The 21,887-nt window shown below is 46.6% G+C and overlaps 1 protein-coding gene and 1 pseudogene across 1 annotated transcript in view; one reads left to right on the top strand and one right to left on the bottom strand.

The window, feature by feature from the left end:
* The window catches only part of NHS (NHS actin remodeling regulator), a 345,377-nt gene that overhangs the window by 244,081 nt on the left and 79,409 nt on the right, over positions 1 to 21,887 (bottom strand). The gene's annotated exons all lie outside the window — the stretch shown is intronic.
* LOC115506665 lies at positions 1,521 to 20,047 on the top strand (annotated as a pseudogene).

Here is a 21,887-nt window from a genome sequence, read left to right as displayed (position 1 = left end):
CCAGAAACAAAGTTCCCACGGATGCAAGGCCAGAAGCAAAAAGAGAAGAAAAAAAAGCCACGTCAGAGGCAGCAAAGTTTGTCTTTTCCTCTTAAAATGTCAGTGCCCACCGATCACTAAATCACTCCCACAGCTTATTAAAGTAAATGTCACAGAAAGTTACAGACAGCACTTTATTCATTAAATGCACTTGAAGAGCTTTCTGGGGGAGAATTTTCTTTTAAATCACATAGGAGGGTTGCATGGCGCACCGGCCAGGAGGTCATTCCTAACGCCGGGTGCTGGATGAGATGCTTTCATTCTCAGGCCACACTAAAAAAAGGAGGAATGTAAAGTCAAAGCTGAAAGGGAGCTTACTTGCAATGCATTCATCTATCTCAACCGGCATGCATGAACTCACATGAGCAGACAGCAGCAAGTGCTAAGAAAGTCAGGGACCCATCTTCCCAGACCATCCCTTTTGCTCCAGGGTAGGTAGGACATACCTATCATGAAGAGCAAATTCACACATATCATAAATGCCAAATCATCACGCGTTTTTCAGCTAAAGCTTCAGAGTAATTCTGTACTTGGAAACTTGAACCCCAAACCATCTAGGTATTAATTCTCTTTACCATCAGAAGCACGTCAGTGGAAAGTCTCAGAAGTCATATCTAGAGCTGCAGAGTCGACTATGGCATTCAAATTTAAATTTAAATTCATTAAAATTTTAAATAAAATTAAGGCAGATTAAAAATCCAGTTCCTCAGTTGTGCTAACGCCATGGTAGGCACTCAATAGCCATAGTGGCCAGTGGTTACCATGATGGACAGCACAGATACGGAATATTTCCATCACCACCTAGAGTTCTATTGGACAGCGCTGGTCTAGATTACAAAAATCTGTTTAATCTAAAGAGATGCTTCAAGATCCTTCCCTCCTGACTTGAGAAGAAGGGGGAAACCTTTGAGGTATCAAAGAGACTACTGCAGACAGACCTTAAGTCCATGGTCACATTAACTGAGAGTCTACCAGGTGCTAGGTATTGGGAGGAGAATCAAAGAAACAGGCACTGACCTTGGCTCCAAGAAATATGCCCATCGATTGCTCTAATACAAGAACGTAGTACCAGACCTTTGTCAACACCACATCCGGAATACAAATCTCCACACAATCCACAGAACCTAAAATAGCTTCAGTCCCCACATGAAGCCCAACCATTGACAGAACAGGTAGAAGATGAATATTAATAACCAGTACAGAACTCATCTTGGAAGTTAGGGTTGAGGGTCCTGATTTTGACTGGAAAAATCCCTTGGAAGCTACTGGAAGTCAACTGTGAGATTCAGTGCTAGTGCTCAAGAGCAAGGTTACTGAAGATTTGGCAAAGTGTTCTTCATTCCACAAGATAGGAGTGTTTGCTGTTGACAAACAAGAACATGGAGGGCCAGAAGAGTCAGTAAGGAGAAGGGAAAGAGGAAGCTGATAAAAGGACATGGTAACAGGGTTAAAAGGAGCAGAGCAGTCAAGTGCAAGTGCTTTTCCGATCTGTTCCCCCATCTCTAGTTGGAAGACGCATACCCGCCCGCATCGATGGTCGCCATGATCTAAGATGGAAATGGCACCTCTCCCGAACCTTCAATTTTACTCCGTAATATGAGGTGGGGTGGCCCAAGGATGTTTTACGAACAGGGATATTGGAAGTTCGCTTTGACAGTGTTTGCCATGGTGGACTACTTGCAACAACGGCCACAAGAATTTCCCGTCCTGTATCCACACCCCCACGCAAAGTGACTTTGTAGCTCCTACCATCAAGAGGTGAGGCTACTTCTCCTTCCCTTAAAGCTCAGCTGGTTTTCTGAGCTGTCTCAGCCATCAGAGTGCAGAGCCGCATTGAGCCAGTTCCACCTGCAGGCCTGACGAGGCCCATTCCCACTCTCGTGTTTTATTCACTCATTACGAAGCAAAGTGGAAGACCTTAGAAGATGTGCTTCCTCACAGGTCTCCCTGCTTCCACGCACCCCGGCCCAGCCTTGGCATGTCCCCAACACAGCAAAAGAAGCCCCAACGTGTCCCGTCTTTGTTAGAAGCCCTCCAGGGACTCCCCATCCCATTGAGAGTAAAAGGCGAGGGACCTACACGCACTCACAAGGTCCGGCACAATCTGCAGTGTCGCCCCACCTTATGACCTCTCTGAGGTCACCTCTCACCGCCTCGCGCCTCGCCCACTCTGATCTACCCACACCACAGCAAGGCCTCCTTGCAGTTCTCCTTGCCAGTGAACGTGCCAGACACATGCTCCTGCCTCGGGACCTCTGCACTTAGTATTTCCTCTGGTGGGATTTTTTTTTTTTTTTCTCCCAGATAGCCACGCGATTCATTCCTGCCAGGTTTTCCGCACATGCTCAGCTCCTCACTGAGGCCTTCGCTGACTGCCTGACTTAATATGGCACCCTCAGCAATCCTTATCCTCCAGCTTTATTTTTTTCACGGCATTGTCACCACTTACCAGGCTATACAACTAACATATTTTGTTCTGTTGGTTGCCTCATGGTCTCGTCTCCTTCCTAGACAGCAAGTTCCCTGAGGGCAGAGATTCTATGCGTTCTGTTTATTACTGTACCCTCGATACTATAACGGTGCCAGGAACATCGGAGCAGCTCAATAAATATTTGTCAACCAATGACTTGGTCGGAGTATAAATTCTCCAGGCTCCCTTGCCTCTTGGGTGGGATAATTCTCCCGTAGGATTAAGCTCACTAATGTCCCTTTATTGGCTTTCCCCTTTCCGGTATCATATCCTCATCACCTGCTAGTGTTCCTGAATCCCCCAAAGAAACCACCCACACTTGGCTCATTGTCTCAGGGTCTGTTTCTGGGGGAACCGAAGTGAGAGCAGCTGAGAGACCCAGCTGATTACACACGGAGGGAACATTCCCCGGGCCCCCACTATGTGCCAAACCCACGTGTCGCACGGAAGATGTCCAACTCCTGCCCCCGGCCCAATGGATGGGGCAGAGATGGACTTACAAAGGCTGTTAAATTATAAACCACATGGCCATCATCACCACTTACCGCACTCCGGGAGGAGAAGACGGGGGATTAAAAAGCCCGTGACAGCTTTCCTCAACAGCTGTCCTGAGCCCCAGTGGCATGTCTCCAGCCTATCTTTAAAATGAAATATACAGGGGCGCCTGGATGGCTCAGTCAGCTGAGCATCTGACTTCGGCTCAGGTCGTCATCTCACGGTTCGTGGGTTCGAGTCCCACATCGGGCTCCGCGCTGACAGCGTGGAGCCTGCTTGGGGTTCTCTCTCCGCCCCTCCCCTGCTTGCTCTCTTCTCTCTCTCAAAATAAATATATAAACTTAAAAAATTAAGTTAAATTAAATACACAAAAGCTGCCCTGCTGCTTCTTTAGGCTTCTGAGAAAACGCACACCATTTTTCACATGGCCTAACCCAACCAACGCAAGCATCCTGCAGCTATCACAGCTCTAAACACTGCAGCCCTTCCCTGCCAACCCTCCCCCTTCACTCCCTTTCTCAGTCCCACTCCCATCCCCTCCGGCGGATAAACCAGGGCTCTGAATTCTCTTGTGATGTTGTAACAAGCTGGCAACGGGCATGACACGTAGCAGGGGAGGGCACGGGAGCCCCTAAATCAGAAATAATGAGATTTCTCTCTCAGAGGCAGCATGAAATGAGAGGCCAAGAGCAAGGCGGCTGGAGACAGGAAGGGACAAAGTGGGGGAAGGAAAGGAAATGAGGTGGCCAAGGGCAGGGTTGGCCCAGCGTGCACTAACGTGCCTTGAGAGGGGTGTGTATGTGACGGAGCATGTGCACCCTGGGCACAGACACGTGTGACACCCACAGCTGTCAGACTACAGATAACTGGCCGGAGAAGAGGCTTATGGGAAAATGCTCCTGTCCAATCATCACAGGCTGTTGGGCATCTCTGATTAATCAGTGCTTACAAATAGGCAGGGGAGATTCTTGGGAAGTAGTACCAAGATGTAAACTTGGCCTGAAGGACAAAAGAGCAAATGGGACATGACAGTCAAATGGATGAACAGACAGACACACAGAGAAGAAGCAGAGTCGGGCTCTCAGGGATCAGGTGGCTACCAAGCTCTTATTTCCTCTACAGCAACTGTAGATCACTTTCTGGAGGAACGGGGGGCCGGGACCTGCTCTCTGTCCTGGCTTGGTATCTGAGTGACATTCATTCGCCAGTGGACTACGAGTCTGCTCTGAGAGTGCTGACTTCTTTCTAAATTGATCGGGGCAGGGTATCTGTTCCCAAACCAGCTCCCTTGTGGCCCCTCCTGCCCCACATTTCTGAATGGCTGCTGGGCCGTGGCTTCAGCCCAATTCAGAAACTAGAGGAACATAAAACAGCTCTCTGCTTGTCTGTAACATCGGGGGATTTAGGAGTGGCTGTGTCACATTGATCCGTCCTTCTATTCTTCCTCTCCTGTCTTCTCTCTTCTCCCCGTCTCTTAATCTTCCTGTGTTCTAGAAATCATGGGTCATTCCGGGTCTAAGATGGTCTGTTTCAAAGGTTCTGCATGTCTGAGTTGGGCTGGCGACTGATGGTTAGAGCAAGATCGACATGCCATAGTAGAGGCTGTAGTCTACTATCCAAACACCCCATTCTAGACTGAAGGACTCCTCTCCCCGGGAGCACTCCCCGGCTGCTGAGGGCTCACAGGTGTTTCCTCCTCTGAGCACTGCCTTCTGTGGAAGGGAGCTGCCTCCCTCAAGGCTCGGTCCCCCACCTAGGGGCAGCCTGCATTGAAAGACTGGTCGTTTGGATGGGGCACCAGGGTGGCTCAGTCAGTTAAGCATCTGACTTGATTGCGGCTCAGGTCATGCTCCCACGATTTGTGAGATCGAACCCCCTGCCCGGCTGAGAGTGTGGAGTCTGCTTGAGATTCTCTCTCCCTCTCTCTCTCTCTCTTTCTCTCTCTCTCTCTGCCCCTCCCCCACTCGCATGAGCACCCTCTCTCAGTCACTCTCAAAAATAAAGAAATAAATATTTTTTAAAAAAGATGAGCCATTTGGAGGACACAAAGCCCAACCTCCTTCCCTCAATTTGGGACCACTCTAAAGGACCAGCTCACCTCCAGAGCCAAGGGATCTGTTGTGCTGCAGGGCAGATCAACTCCTTGCCGCCTGATGCTACCTCCCTCGCTCCTGTGTTGATCCCACAGGCACTCCCAGTAAGCTTCGTGTACACAAGCACACTGTCCTGAAACCATTTACCAACTAGATTCTTCACTGAGCTCAAGGCTTAAACAGAACACGGCGGGGTTCAGCAAAACCTAGCTCTCTCGGCACACAAGATTCGCGTGAGATGAATCACCAAGTGGATGGATTCGGGGAACAGAAGGAAGGAGCAGGAACAACTTTAAGCCCCACAGAGGCTAGAGGGATTTTCCTTAGACCCCAGTTCATATGAAGTCTTTGAAATCCCGTGTGTGTGTGTGTGTGTGTGTGTGTGTGTGTGTGTGTTTTACACCTAAAGGCATCTCGATTTGGGTGGTAAATTTTTATCAGAAATACTTGATCTGTGTTTAGATTTCATGAAATAGATGGTACATGAAATAGATGGTACATTCACGATGCTGAAGTTGCCACAAACATGCTAAGACTTTTCCGACAGCCCAGCCAAGGATCAGTTTTTAAATTTAAACTTACTTAAATTAAATTTAAAAATCAGCTCATCAATCACACTAGCCACATTTCAAGTATCCAGTAGCCACTAGTGGCTAGTGGCCGCCATATTGAAGGGCACAGCCTTAAGAGTTCTTGACAACTGAATATTCTGGGTTGATAATAAACTGGTTATTTACTTGAGAACCAAAAAAAAAAAAAAAAAAAAAAAAAAACCAATCAGCCCACTCTTCCGATGGGAAGAAGTGACCTCCCTCTCGGTGATCTCTTTTGTGCATATACGTCAAAAGAGAGCTTCTAATATAAATGGGCCACTCTTCAAGCACACTACACTTATTTCTATACGGTCTCCTTAAAAAGAATTCCATCTCCCACTACTTATTCTTTCCCACCACTTAGTAGGTTGGGTTCTCATTTTCTGGTATCTATCATGATTTTACTGCCACACTCGTGTTTCCTGACTTGGCTGGATATTCTTGATATACTGTGGTAAGTAAATCATGTGTGTTTCCTTTCAAACTTTTCACTCACGGAGTATCGCTGGAAAATTTGAATCTCCCTTACTCAGACTTATACCTGATACATGGTCTCTGTTCCTTTGACACATTTTTTTAAAAGGTAGACTATAAACCTTTTCCTCCTGCTCCGGCTGCTGTCTGGAACTTGAACTCCACTTGCTAAAAGAAAACATGCCTTTGGCATCACACATTCAGGGACTCTGCGGTGACAACTGTTCTGCATGTAGTGGCTACACCATTCCACTGGACCAGTGCCCTTGGGGACCAAAGAATCCAGGAAGGACCCCCACCAGAATCCTCAGAGTGCCTTATCCTGGGTCTCCGATGGTATACCAACTGAACCCAAAGCCTCTGGACACAGGATTTGCAGGGAACAATTCCTGTGTTCACAGCTGAACAGTACTTGGAGATAATCACTGACTTCTGACCTCTTAAGGTATGTTGAAAGCTGTCCTGCTTTGCAGAAAATGCCTTTCATGCATTTAGAACCAAAGGGGGTTCCAGCTGGAAGGAACATCAGAAATCGATTCATTTCTCACGGTGGACTTCAATGGCGGGAGACTGAGAAACTGGACCGGGTGAAATTTTCACCTTTAAGAGGGCAAGGCAGATCCGCTTTTTCATTATCCCCAATGCCCAAATGTGTCTGTCTGTTGCTCTACTTCCACTGTTGCTCTTCATCTCGGTCTCCCCCTTTCCCTTCTTTTCCCTTCTTTTCCTTCTTGCCCCTGATCTCCCCTCAAGTCAGAGACAATCCCCCCAACATGCAGAATCCTCGATGCTTTCCCTGATCACATTTCACATACCAACTAAATGCCTTGATCTTAACACAAGGGGACATAGCATCAGGAGACTCCCTGGGAAAATCAAGCCTATCGGATTGCAAACCAAAGCCAAAATGAGCCACGAGAATCTCCGAACAAATTTACGATCACTTCTCCACCATTCGATAGGGCGGGGGGTTCATCAGATAACATCTTGCTGTGAAACCATCCAGTGTTCTCTGGACTAAGGTTTCACCCCAGAGGTTAAGTGCTTTAACTAGATATTAAGCTGCCATCAATCCCTTCCCTGCCCCCCAAGCACACATTCCCATCCCGGAAGGTCTGAAGGTCCACCGCCAGATTCTCCCTGATCACGAAGGCTTTATTTCCTCCTGGCTTGTACACGCACCGGGAGAAGAATCCCATAGCGACGTACCTTCTTACAGTTTGCGACTCTGCTAATTTCCTAATTATGGAGATTTTCTGTCTTGTTATTCTAACATAGATTTCACTTAGACCCAGAGAAAAAAAAAATAAGCCCCAAAATGTGGTTTGAACTTCTTCATTCTAGTGTAACCTTCATTTCCCCATGGTTTTAATTACAGCAGTAAAATAATATAAGTAACACTGGAAACGATAGAAGACATTTGTTAGACAGCAATTAATAAATGAGAGTATAACAGCAGTCATATTCAAAGGTTAGAAACCAATCCATAGCAACTGAAGTGTTGTTTGGGGGCAACTGGGTAGCTCAGTTGGTTGAACGTCTGACTCTTGATTTCAGTTCAGGTCATGATCCCAGGGTCGTGGGGTCAAGCCCCGTGTTGGGCTCTGCACTGAGCACTGAGCCTGCTTAAGATCCTCTCTCTTTCTCCCTCTGTCCCTCTCCCCTGCTCTCTTTCTCTCAAAAAAAAAAAAAGAGAGAGAAAAGAAATGTTGTTTGAAAATAGCTTGTTTTAAATGAGAATTGGATAATCTATTTTTTTTAATGTAAATGTTGCTCTTTTCTACCCTAGTGGCTCATGCAAAACTGGGAGGGCAGGATAAGGAGGGGTCTAACCCACGGGTTCCCAGACACAGAGCTTCAAAGATCTAATCTAGTCAGCAGGCCTCGTCATAGCTGTGGTTGGATATGGTCTCAGCTCTCAAACAATCTTTAATGTGCAAAGATAAAACAGATACATACAAACCAAAGTAAATAAATATAGAGCTGAACAAGAAGAAAGGCATAAAATAAAAGGCTCAACAAAACCAAAAGCTGGTTCTTTGAAAAGGCTAATGAAAAGATAAACCTCTGGCAAGAATAATCAAGAAACAAAGAGAGAATACAAAAATAAATAATACTGGAAATGTTAAAGGATACAGCACCTAAAAGTTTCCCCCATTAAATACTAGTTCCAGCTACCCTAGTTGGGTATCAATTTTCTGAATTTTAAGGCCAGTTTCATTCATTCATTCATTCACCCCCCCATTCATTCATTCAATATTTGTTGATGTGCCAGAGATACACAAAGAGCAAAAACCCCCAGACCATCCGAAGCCTACTTTGCCTGTTAATGGATATAAAATAAACAAGGCAAATCAAAATATCATGTACCAGGTAGCAGATGTACCTTAAAGAAAAGTATAGCAGGCCAGGAAGTGGAAGTGATGAAGAGGTAATTTTATAGACAGAGGTCAAAGAAGGCTTCTTTCCATCAGGTGACTTTGAGCAGAGCCCTGAAGGGAATGAGAAAGTAAGCCATGAGAACATGGAGGAAAGAAAATTCCACCTAGACAGAACAACAAGTGCAAAGGTCCTGGGGCATATTAAGAAGGCCAGGGTGGCTAGAGCACAGTGAGGAAGTTGGAGGAATCTGAGCAGAAAGAATGACAAAATAAGGGCTAGTAATCCTTATCATGCTTATCCCACAGGTTCCCAGCAATAATCACAGAGGATTCATGTGGAAGGGGAAAATACAAACGGTTAAATTCTGCTCTGAAATAGACCTGGTGGAAAAGAGAGGAGAGGGGGGATCATTTTAATTTGGGCCTATTACACAGGGGCTTCTTGGGCTTTACCACGGAAACAAAAATTTGGACCAAAAGGATCAACCACTGTCACCATAATGTATCACGCAGGCCCTTGACCGTCTGTGAGAGATTGTGAAATGGACAGTGCGTGGGGGCAGAATATTCTAGTTGGGATAATTAAGGAGTGAAGCCCTGGAGTCAGAATGCCTGAGTTCAGCTCTGTCTCTTTTATATATGTGTGTCCTTAGGAATGTCACCTACCCACTTTACCCCTCAGTTTCCCCGGTTGTAAAGTAGGGATGAGGACACGGCTGCCTTGTAGGGTCGATGTGAGAACTGAGCGAAGTGACACCCGTAAAGGACCGGCACCGTCCAGGTGCATCGGCCTCCGGAGGTTGGCCACATAGGCCTGTTTTCTCCTCTCAAGTGAAGACAATAAACTTAAATCACCTGTTTTCAACATTCTTTTTTTTTTTTTTCTTTTTTTGACTACAGAACTCATTCTGAAAACAAAATCTTGTGCGGAACTCCAACACTGTCTACAAGTCAGATAAGAGGGGCGCTGTTCCGGTTGAAGGCAGAGAGCCCCAAAGCCCCACCCAAGCTTTGCGCTCCCCTCAGCAAAGCCCCCTGAGCTCCTAGAGCGAGGTGAGGCAGAATCAGGAAAACACCAGCTAGATAGACATTCTGTGAGGCCCCCTCCAGTCCTAAAATCCCATGTGTATAAGATGTGTATAAGATGAGGGACAGAAACAAAACAAGATTTCTGGCTAAATAGTCTCTCTTGAATGATCCAGAATTTCCTCTCTCGGATATATAGCCAAGAGAAATACAAACACATGTTCTCCAAAAGTCACGTACAACAATGTTCGCAGAAGCACTGTTAGTAATAGCCCCAAACCAGGAAATACCCAAATGCCTATGTACAATAGACAGGATAAATAAATGTGTTGTAAATGTAAATAAATGTATTGTGGCCTATACTGCATTCCTTATTACAATGGAATTACATGTGACTTAATGAGCCAGTCCCATACATCATGACAGGGGCGAATCTCCCAAGCATCTGTTGAGCAAAAGAGGCCAGACACAAAAAGGCACATCCTGTATGATTCCACTTATATCAAGCGTGGAAAACAAGCAAAGTTACTCTATGGTGTGAGAAGTCGGGACAGTGGTTGTCCTGGGGCTGGGCTACATAGAGACAAGAAGGGCTTCTGCAGTGTTGGTGATGTTCTGTTTCTTGTTCTGTCTTCAGCTTGGAACGATTCATCACGCTGTACAACTGACTGTGCTACACCTCTTCACGCCCATGTTATACTTCAATTTAAAAATGTGTTGGAGGGGTGCCTGGGTGGCTCAGTCAGTTAAGTGTCCGACTTCGGCTCCGGTTATGATCTCACGGTTCATGGGTTCGAGCCCCGCATCGGGCTCTGTGCTGACAGCTCGGAGCCTGGAGCCTGCTTCGGATTCCGTGTCTCCCTCTCTCTCTGTTCCTCCCCCGCTCACACTCTGTCTCTCTGACTCTCTCAAAAATAAATAAAAGATTAAACAATTTTTAAATAAAGAAATTAAATTACTAATTAATTACTTAATTGGCTCTTTACCCAATAATTGGATAGCCTGGATTTTAGCAGAAAAAAAAAAAAAAAACGGAAAGAAAAGAAAAAAAACCCAAATGAACGAGAAACCACACAAGGTTTTTTTCTTAACCAGAAGTATTTCTGAAAGATCAGATGATCAGCTCTGTGATATGGGGGTGAAGCTGGCCTACAACATGGAAGGAAAAGCATGTCATGTTGTTGATAAGGGCTGAGGTTCCAACTTAATTAGATTTTTTTTAAATTAATAAAAAGCATGTGAAATACACTTATGGACTCTTGATGGGAGAGAACAAATTTGTGGATCTGAACACATTAATATAAATCACCATAGTGATTTTTATCTCTTACCACACCACACTCCCACCTTGGGCATTTGGGAACGGACTGTTTCTGCTTGTATTACCAGCATATAAAAGTGGACACACTCATCCACTGTAACAGACAAAGGAAACAAAGCCATGCAATTTCTGGACACGGCATGGAATTCGTTTACGCTTCTCACCTACCACATCCACTGCTGGTTTCTCCTGGAGAGCTATTTGCCAGGGTTAGAAAAAAAAAAAAAGAAAAAAGGTAAGGAATAAGCTCACCATGACACCCAAAACAACGAGGCTCTTCACCGTCCATTGTAGTTTGTAAAATACTTTAAAAGCCTGCCTGTTGCAGCTTGAGGGGTGAGCCTTTGGCAGGGTCAGCCTTATACAGGGTGGGCCCAGGAGAACAGGGAGTGCGTCTCAGGGCGGGGGCTCGCTGCTTCAGGGCGCCACGGGAAGGGATTTCAGGAGAGGGATTTCCTGCCTATGGGGCCAAAACCAGGGATCACACAAAGGTCTAGTTACCATCAGAGTTTGGTCTTACCAAGAATTCTTTTGTTCTTTTTAATTTGATAGAGAGAGAGAGAAGGGAGCCTGGGAGGCTTAGTCAGTTAAGCGTCCAACTCTTGATTTCACCTCAGGTCAAGAACTCATGGTTGTGGGATCGAGCCCCATGTCAGGCTCTATGCTGATAACTCAGAGCCTGCTTGGGGTTCTCTCTCTCTCTCTCTCTCTCTCTCTCTGCCTCTCCCCTGCTCACATGTATGCACTCTCTCTCTCAAAATAAATAAACATTAAAAAAGAAAGAAAATTCAGGTTCTAAAAATATGTTCAATTAGAATTGGTGGGATTATTGGGCGCCTGGGTGGCTCAGTCGGTTGAACGTCCGACTTCAGCTCAGGTCACGATCTCGCGGTCCGCGAGTTCAAGCCCCGCGTCGGGCTCTGGGCTGATGGCTCAGAGCCTGGAGCCTGCTTCCGATTCTGTGTCTCCCTCTCTCTCTGCCCCTCCCCCGTTCATGCTGTGTCTCTCTCTGTCTCAAAAATAAATAAACGTTAAAAAAAAATTTTAAGAATTGGTGGTATTATCATTTGGAAGAATGGTAACCTAAAATCTAACTCAAATCACTAGAAAAGGTGACATCACCCCTTGATGACCCACACCCTCAAGAAAAAGTCCTTAAGTAAGAAGTAGGAGCCCCAAACACCCAACTCTTATAATAGCGTGGCCTTATTTAAGTTCATGTGTTGAGTCTGAAATGAAACCAGAGATGAAACCGTATGTTTGACACTGAAAGGAAAGAGCAAGCGTTTGGGGGAAACTAGATGTGTCCCCTTGTTGTAAATAAAAGTAAGTACTTTTCTGTGTCTTCTGTCACAATTTAAAAGAAGGAAAAGGCAGCTTCAAAGGACCAGGATGGTTCATTAGGAGCATCGAGGGAAGTAGGGGACAAGAGGAACCAGGGATCAAACAATGGAGAAGAGAGCACTGGATTAGGAGTGTGGCTGGAGCCCCAAGGCTGTCCCTCCATCTCACCATGCCTGAGGACCAGAGTTTCTCAGATCCCACCCCGGGACTAGACACTGAGCCCAGAGGGTGCTGGCCACTGCACATTAACGGCTGGTTTGAGGACACATTCAGCGCTTACACGGGACTGCAAATCTGACTTCTTCAACAGAAGCCTACGAAAGGAACCTACTAAGAGAGTGCCCAGTTTCTCACATCGTGACATCAAACACGTCACTCATCTTCCGTCGCCTCTAAAGGTACAGTCAATAGCATAAAAGTTGGATGGGAACATCGCCCACGACAGGAAGGTCTAGGTTTTCAGACTGCATCAACCCCCCGCTGACCAGAGATGATCATAAAAAATGAGACGTTAGGACTCTGACAGTGGATAACAGATCTCCTGGCAATGGCTTCTTCCCCAGAGATGCCAAGGAACTTTCTGTTCCTCCTAACCATTTTCTTGTTGACAAGATTACAATGAGATTATTTTCAGACTCTTTTCTTTCCACTAAGAGGTAGGTGCTTGACTACCCCAGCCCTGGCCAACCCCTTGTACTGAAAACCTGCTCAAGACACAGACCTGGGTTTTCCATTGACTGATGAGCCCTGGAGTAAACATCATCGTTCGGTGTTTAGTTATATGCCAATCCTACCTGGGACGTTGCTTTGTGTCAGTGTCCTGGGCACGGAAATCCTAACGCCCTAATATTAAGACATTCCTTAAAATACCTGAAGACAACAAATTGGGTTTCTCCAGACTTCCCCCATCTGTTTTCCAACCACTTCCATATGGTATCTGTATCTCCCCCTTCCCAGCCTCGCCTGCCTGCCCACCCCACCGCCGTTCTCTCACCAGTCAATAAAGTGAAGATGATGTCCGCCAGGACAGGAGGGCAACCTGCAAAATGGACGGGCAGAAGGCTGCTTCCCTTGGGGCCTGGAGGGTACCACTGGCTAAGCACCCAGCCAGATTTGAACTCCACCAGGAAACATATAGGGAACAGCCTTGGCACGTGGGATGTTACCCACGATAAATCAGCAGCACCCACTGAAGAACCTGATGCTTTAAAAAGCAGATGAGGCTAAAACAAACAAACAAAACAAAATGAAACAAAGGGACAAATGAATATTGCTGCACATAAACATACGAAAAGGTGGAAAACAAAAGCACACACAAAAATGGTGTATTTCCAGAAAAAGCGAATGCTCTCCTATATCCTGGGTTCCACTGTGTAGTGAGTACTTTTCTTTTTCCTTTTTCCTGGAAGAACAGATTCTTCTGAGACGCATGCAACCCTATTCTTGCCCCTTCATATACTACTCCAGCAATCTGAGAAATTAGCCGAAGGGAATCTCATTTTTTTCTTCCACTCCACAAATACCATTACAAGTATTAACAATGAACAACCTCACCCCCATCAGAGCCCCACGCTGACAAGGGCACAAAGAGCCCTTTCCTTTCATGCTGTCTGCTGCTGTCTTGACCACATATGACACACAGAAAAGAAATTTCAATGGAGGCCTCCAAAGTGCTACTTTAATTCCTTCCATATTTTTTGCTTTGGGGCATTTCCGAGGACTTTTATGAGTGGAGCGGTCAACCGCATCATTTACTCACTCTGCAGTATCATTGCACTGTCGCCAAATGCACCCCAAAGCTCCTGAGTCTGAGTCCTGGTCAACCTCTGCACCCCAGACACCTTTTTGTAACCACTCAAGCCACCTGACCTTGAAACATGGATCGCAGCTATCCCAGCACCCTCGTGAGCACACATGTGTGCATCAGTGACCAGCTGGCCACAGAGCATGCCCTCACAACTGGGTGGCAACTTCCCATCTTCTGTTCTACATCTGTCTTCCCTGGAATTGAAGGCATTTTGCAAACATAACACCAGTGTCCAAATATTGCCGGCCAGAGCATCAGAGACTATGGCTGCCTTGCTTTGGCAGGCTGGTATTGCCACACAGGTGGCTCTCCCCACCAACTCACACCCTCCTACTCTTCTGTGTCCACAGATTCACTGCCACCATGACATGGCTACCACTGGTCTAAAAGGAGACCCTGATACATGCGAGAACTTGGGGTATTTTGCACTAGTATTTTCCTGAAATTGCTCTCAAAGTAAGGGAGGACAATGGTGGGACAAAGAGAGGACAGATCCTTTTAGCTGAGCACTGCGGTGGGACATTTTCCAGTGGACCATGAGACTTGGATCTTCCAAGTTGCTCCTTACACCTGACTGTTGGAGCAACCTGAGAAATCCAGAACAAACACGTCTCCCATCATCTTCATTTTCCTTGTATTACCTGAACTCGAGGGTGCTTCAGAGACTGGAGTCGTTCTCCATCCCTGAACTCCGAGGGGAGGGATGTGCAGGTGGGGACTCATTTCAGGGTACTGGTCAATCCAGGACAGATTTGGTAGTTATGGCTTCTGATAGTCATGCACTGACTCTGATACTCTAGGGTTGCAGTGGTCTCCTGGGGTCCCTGGCTTTTCATATTTTTGGCTCTTGGTTTCTGCAGAGTTAGTGTCATTCCAAATGAAGAAGAGTGAGGGCTCTTGGGGATCCAGGAGGTGGCCCAGCGACCATGTAAATCTTGAGTCAAAAAGCTGCTCTTTCACAAGATTTACACGGTCGCTGGGCCACCTCCTGGATCCCCAAGAGCCCTCACTCTTCTTCATTTGGAATTACACTAACCCTGCAGAAACCAAGAGCCAAAAATATGAAAAGCCAGGGACCGCAAGAGACCACTGCAACCCCAGAATATCGGTTTCAATAATGGCATTTATGTGGCATCTGAGGGTATGAGGTGCTACATCCGAGAAACATGAATATCATCACCATCATCACCACCATCGTCATCTACGGCAATGTTTCCAAGTTATATTATTTAATTCCCTCCCCTGATCAATAGAGTATAGGAACAGAACCTAACCATTTTTCCTAAGAAAACCACATGGACGGTGCCTGACAGGGTGGGGACAGCAAACAGCTGTCCCCCCGGCAAATGCATGGGCTCTGTGACGACAACTCTATAGCTGCATCTCTCGATGTCCTTTTTGCCTTTTTCTTTTACTACCATCTATGTTCTCGAGAGTTCCCAGATCCCCCTTCCCCGACCCCCCCGCCCCACCATACACAGAGACCGCAAAATAAAGTCCAGATGGGTGAAATGATGTTGTGAACTAGCTGGCAACACCAACTCTCCAGACCTGGACTTAAGTCTTAGCTTGCCCGTGTACGAGCTGTGCAACCTTGGACGGGAAACTTACTTGTAGGAAGTCTTGGAGCTTTGGTTCCCTCACCGGTACAACAGGGATAAAAGCAGTCCTCCATGGAACAGACTGCCGTGGGAATGGAATGCCACAATGTGTGTAAAGTGCCTGGAACAGGGCCAGGCACATCCCAAGTCTTCAATACATGTCCGTACACGCCCGTCTTATTCCTGCAGTTAGGCGGCACATCAATTAAATTTCACTGTCTGTGACGGGCAAGACAGCACAGTGGTTGAAAGCCCACAGGCTCTAGGGCCAGACTCCCTGGGCGAGAATCCTGGGGCTGCGTCTCACTGGTTGTGTGTCCCTGGGCAAGCTGCTTAACCTCTCTCGGGGACGAAGGTGTTCCTGCGAAATATGAGGGGACAGTAACTCCTAGCGCTCAGGGCTTCAGTGACTGAAGATCCATCTACAAAATATTTCTAACAGTACCTGCAGCTTGTAAGCCTTTGACAGATGCTGGCCGACCTTATTGCCATTACACACTCTGACTTTGTGGATGATTAGTAAAGTAGCCACAGATTCTTCCTCTCCCGGCAGATTGCGACACGGCACAGCAGATTTCCCATCAACCGGTAGAGATGATTTCCCCACTCCTTGAACTGGAGCTGGTCGCGTAACTTGCTTTGGCCAACGGACCGTCGGGAAGCATAATACAGCAAAGGCTTGGGAAAGTGCTTGGGAACTGGGGCTTGCCCCCTGTTGCTGCCCTGGGGAGCCCTCTGTCTTGTGAACGAGCCCAAGCTAGCCTGCTAGAGGATAAGAGGTCACACGGAAGAGAACTAAGGCACTCTAGCCAACAGCTGTGCCCTAACAGCTTGCTAACAGCCAGACTCGTCCCAGCCACCGACTAACCTGCCTGCTGGCCACAGATGTATACGCAAGCCCAACACAGGTTAGCTGAACCGGCCCAGAACTGAAAAACTACACAGCCAACCCACAGAACTGCGAGCCAAACGAATGGTTGTTGTTTTAAGCCCTTAAGTTTTGGGGTGGTTTGTTACACAGCACAAGCTACCTAAACCAGGCCTTCTAGAGTCTAAAGTACAGTTTCTTGTACCATTCTAATTCCTGAATGCTTATCTGCCAGATTTCTGTGGCCAGCCCAAGAAATGAATGTTATAAGGCATTTTAAAATACACACACACACACACACACACACACACACACACGAAGCCCTGTGCCTTGGCTAACTAGTTTTTCTAAAGAGAGCAAAACCCCCTCAAGACATTTCTATTAAAAACAGCTTAAGAGGAAAAGCTTCTTTGTATAATTATAGACACACAGATGGGATCTAGAAGCCGGAACATAACAAGCCAAAAGCTCTGTGGGTGGAAGGGACATTAAGACATAGGGCAGGCTCTCAACAACTACAAGCTTCTACTCATGCAACTCGGGACTGATGAGGCCAAGGGGCTAGAAGTGGCTCAAGGCCAACTCCTCTGAAAACTTTTCCTCAGCTCTTCTCACTGACATCAACCTCTTCTTGTTGACTTGCTACACCTGGAGTATGCATTTAGGCTTTAGACCACGTCTATCCCACATGGCCCTAGAGGATGTACATCATGTGCACCGGCGTCTTGTCGACCGAACAAAACGCTAAATTCTTTGAAATGAGAAACCCATCTCAATCCCTTACAACACCCAGCAAAGTTCCCGGCACAAATTAGGCATTCAAGAAAATCTGATCAGATTGCATAAAACTAAGCCATGCATGTTTAGAAATGCAGTGGTCATTATCTAAATCAAATGTGCCAAATTAGAAATGAATACATATTTTGTACCCATGGAGAGGCAGCGCAAGCCAGAGGGTCCAAGAACACAGAATAATGCCACACTGCCTGGGTTTGAACCATGACCCTTCAAATTACTAACGGTACCTCAGTTTCCTCCGTGGTAATAAAAGAAGCTATCTCATGAGGTTGTTAGGAGGACGAACTGAGGTAATACACGTAAGGCACTGTATCTAGAGCACGGAATACGGTTTGGCAATAAAAAGGAACAGACTTCAGAAACATTATCCTCAGTGAAAGAAACATTACCCCCATATTTCACAAAAGATAAAATCCCCAGGAAAGGCAGATTCAGAGAGACACAGAAAGGAGGTTGGTGGCTGCCTGGGCGGGGGTGGGACTGGGGATTGACTGGGCACAAGAGGTAACAGAAATGTTCTGCCATCAGAAGGTGATAATGGCAGCACCATTCTGTAAACTTACCCCAAATCACTGAATGGTACACTCAAAACAGGTGAACTTTATGGTATGTAAATTACACCTCGATAAAGCTGCTTTAAGAAAGTGTGAAGGGCTGGGGCACCTGGCTGGCTCAGTCAGAAAGCAGAGCATGCGACTCCCGATCTCAGGGTTGTGCGTTCAAGCCCCACGTTGGGTGTAGAGTCTACCTTTAAACAAAAAGTGTAAAGGGCTTAGAGAAGAAGGCCTGGCCCAGAACAAGCACTACATAAGTGGTGTGTCAAATAAATAAGCATTGTTTTCAGGAAAACCTGGGCACGGCTGAGTCCCCAAGGACGCTGAGTCCACCCTAGTCTTTCTAACCCCTTGTTCACCCCACCACTCATCGCAGGGATCTAAACCCGGGATCCTCTTCCCATGAGTCCAGGATGCTGCTAAGCCAGCCATATGTGTCTCCTTGGCTGCTATCGTCCCTGCAACTGCCAAAACGCTACACAGTTTATTAAATGCCTCTTGTTTATGTAGTTCCTGATGCCAAGCTGTATTTTATTATATTGAGCCAACTGCTCTTATGCAAGGTTTTTTTTGGGGGGGGGCGGTGAGGGGAGGTGTTGGGAGGAGGGAACGATCACACTATTGAGGGAGGGAGATTCCTTAAAACTGGGACTCCAAAGAGCAGCTGCTGATTACTCACAGAAGCCCAAACATCCCTGCCCTTGACAAATGTCATGCCACAGGGTAACTTTAACTCTGCTCTAAGTCTGGACAACAATACCCGCCTGGGTAGAGAGAAGGGAGGAGCTGGTGAGGCAGAAGAGAGTTCGAGAAAACGGAAAGGGAAATGGATTTACAAACAGGCTCTGCCACATGTGCAGAAACAGGGAGGCTTTAATTTCTAATAAGTCCTGAAACAGACAAGAGTCCCAAGCATACCATTCTTGCCAACTTGTGGCTTTCCCATCTTGCCCCAAACCATCCGCATGGAGTTCTCACTTCTCCCTGTTTTATCTCTGGGCGTTCATTAGGAACTGGCCCATTCACTCTGTTCGCTTCAGGTCACACGCTCAGTTGCTCACCATTTCCCACATCAATGCCGTTGGAGACTATCTTCCCAGCCATTTAAGTGCGTCCATCCAAATTTTCCGAGAGGGAAAGAAATATGACTCCATCGCCCCACAGCCTCCTCAGACTTGGCAAAATGGATACCTGGAGGCATGCCCAGACCTAGTAAGATCAACCCACTTCCCCCACTCAATGTCAATGTGCATGCAATCATTCAAAGATTATTTATGAAGCACCCACATGTGACAAGACCTGGGTTCCAGCCCTAGAAGTGCTTCTCAAACTTGAGCATGCCTTGGGATCACCTGGAGAACTGGCAGAACACAAATCCCTGGGCCCTACCCCCAGAGCTACTAAAATTCAGTAGGGTTGAGGGTGAGGCCTGGGTTCAGCATTCCTAATAAGCTCCCAAGCGATGCTAATGCTGCCGGTTCATGGACCACACTTAGGGAGTGGCACTGGTCTAGAGGCCACAAAGGTGGTTAGCAGTGGAACTCGCCTCAGGTAGCTAATAATCCCTTACTGAACAGAAGACACAGGTACACACACGAACATGCACTAAACAAAATTGTAACCCCACGTAAAACATGGTAAGTCTTAGCCTCTTTTCAGGCAGCCGGCAAGATGGCGGACGTTCAGACTGAGTGTGCCTACCAGAAGCAGCCAACCACCTTTCAAAATAAGAAGAGGGTCCTGCTTGGAGAAACCAGCAAGGAGAAGCTCCTGCGATAGTCCAAGAATATCGGTCTGGGCTTCAAGCCACCCAAGGAGGCGGCTGAGGGCACCTACACTAACGAGAAATGCCCCTTTACTGGTAATGTCTCCATCCAAGGGCGGACTCTGTCTGGTGCAGTGGCAAAGATGAAGATGCAAAGGACCACTCATCCACCGAGACTACTTCTGCTACATCTGAAAGTACAACCGCTTTGAGAAACACCACAGGATCATGTCTGTGCATCTGTCCCCCTGCTTTGAGGACGTCCAGATTGGCGACATCGTCACAGCGGGCGAGTACCGGCCCTTGAGCAAGACTGTACATTTCATCGTGCTCAAAGTCACAAAGGCCGCTGGCACCAAGAAGCAATTCCAGAAGTTCTGAGACTAGACGTCTGCCCACACCCCCAAAGAAAAGAATTTTCCCAACCAAAAAATACAAACAAACATGGAAGGTCTTAGCCTTAGGCAAGACCCAGACAGCAGGGGAGGGAAAATAAGGGGAAAGGTTGGACCAAAGTGGTATCCGTGTGTACACACGTGTATGAACATTGACCTATGAATGCACATATCTCCATCCAGGAGCTCTTCGTGGACAAAGACCTCACCTTACTCTTTCTGCTTTTAACACCTACTACAATGCCTGGTGCACAGTAAATGCTCAGTGGAATGTTTATGGAATGAATGAGTGAACAAAGAAACACAAATGTAGGCATTCATCCATGAAATTGCACGGAACGAAGTTTCATGTCTGGCAGCACATTTGTCTACCTTATCAAAAACCAATGGTCCCAGGAAATAATCATTTTTGTACTTAAGATTTTGATTTCAGGCTATTAATGTGATTTTGTCTAAAATATATAAATTACAAAAATGTACTAAAACTTGGTTAAGCTTTTAAAAATCAATGAATCAGCAAGCACTGCACAAGCACAAGGACTGTGCCTAGAATATTCTGTGCTGGATATCCCAGTGAGCATGACATATGTGGTTCCTGACCTCCTAAAGCTGGAAGTCTAAGGTTCTTCTGTGATGGTAGTCTTCATACTTGAGTCCAAAGCCTCCAGGGGAGCTTTCCCCAAGATCTATCTCTAGTCAAAATGCCATAGTCCCTGGCTCTGAACCCTAGTTTGCTGGCTATGGGTCTTCAGGTAAATTACTTAACCTCTCTGTGCTTCCTCTTCATCTCTGAACTGCAGATAATAGTAGAACCCCCATCAAAGGACTAGAGTGAAGACCAAGGTCGTTGATGTCATGCACTTAGAACAGTGCCTGGCAAATAGAACGTGGCTGTTAAGTGAGCACTCATTTTTATTAGCATTGTCATCATTATTACTATCTTCATCATCATTGCCATCATCAACAGCTGAGCCCCTCAGGAGTACAAGACCCTATCAGCTTATAAAGTGTTAACCTGAGAAGTGACGAGATAAAGAAAACTGGACTTCTGAATCTTCAAAAAGCCCAGCCCAGTCTTACAGCTTTCTTGCTCCACCCCTATTTTTCCTGTCCTCCAATCAGCTTTCATAACAGCTTCTTGAAACATCCAACCCGGTTACAAATCAGGGCCATTGCTAGGATGGCTCAAGTCCAGGACCAAGCTGGCAGGATCAAGGAAAGACAGGCCCCTCTCATTCAGCCACACACAGTCTACTTGTCACCCTTTTGGAAACCAGTGACTCAGATGTAACTCTCCTGCAAGGTGGCAGCTGGTGGGCTTTGGCAAAGCACACAAAGGAAGCACATTCTCTCTCCTAGCGACCCAGGGCACCAAGGAGAAGGTCTTAACACAGTTCTCATTCATGGTTTAGCCTAATTAAAATGGCATTACCAGTTTCAATGGCGGGCTTCTTCTGCCAGCTGCAACTGGTTCCCTTCTCCGAAGCTTTTGCTTCTTGTTTTCACAGTTTATTGATCCCCAACATGGATGTGAGGATGCCTGGATTAAACGATAGCAGCTCCATTCTCTTTCCCCTCTCCCCTTCCCTGAGACAATTGTTTGCTGTCTTGGTTTATCTAAATTGGCTCAGAGGCCTCGCAACGGGCACAACTTTGTAAACCAGTCACCCAAACTCTTTTGGCTTAACAAATGGACTTCATTCTATAATTTAGCTTAAGACTTTCCAGGGGCCAGAAACCAAAACCCCCTTGGCCTGCCCACCTCAAAAAGGCATAGCGTCCATTCTGGTACCTGGCAGGCGGAGGTGACAGGCAACAAAATGGATCTCGCGTCCCCTCTGCAAATTCTGAATTTCTTCCTCT

This window comes from Lynx canadensis, chromosome X (assembly GCF_007474595.2).
Source record: "Lynx canadensis isolate LIC74 chromosome X, mLynCan4.pri.v2, whole genome shotgun sequence".
Classification (NCBI taxonomy): domain Eukaryota; kingdom Metazoa; phylum Chordata; class Mammalia; order Carnivora; family Felidae; genus Lynx; species Lynx canadensis.
The sequence above is the reverse complement of the archived record's forward strand: the minus strand, read 5'-3'. Positions and strand labels throughout refer to the sequence as shown.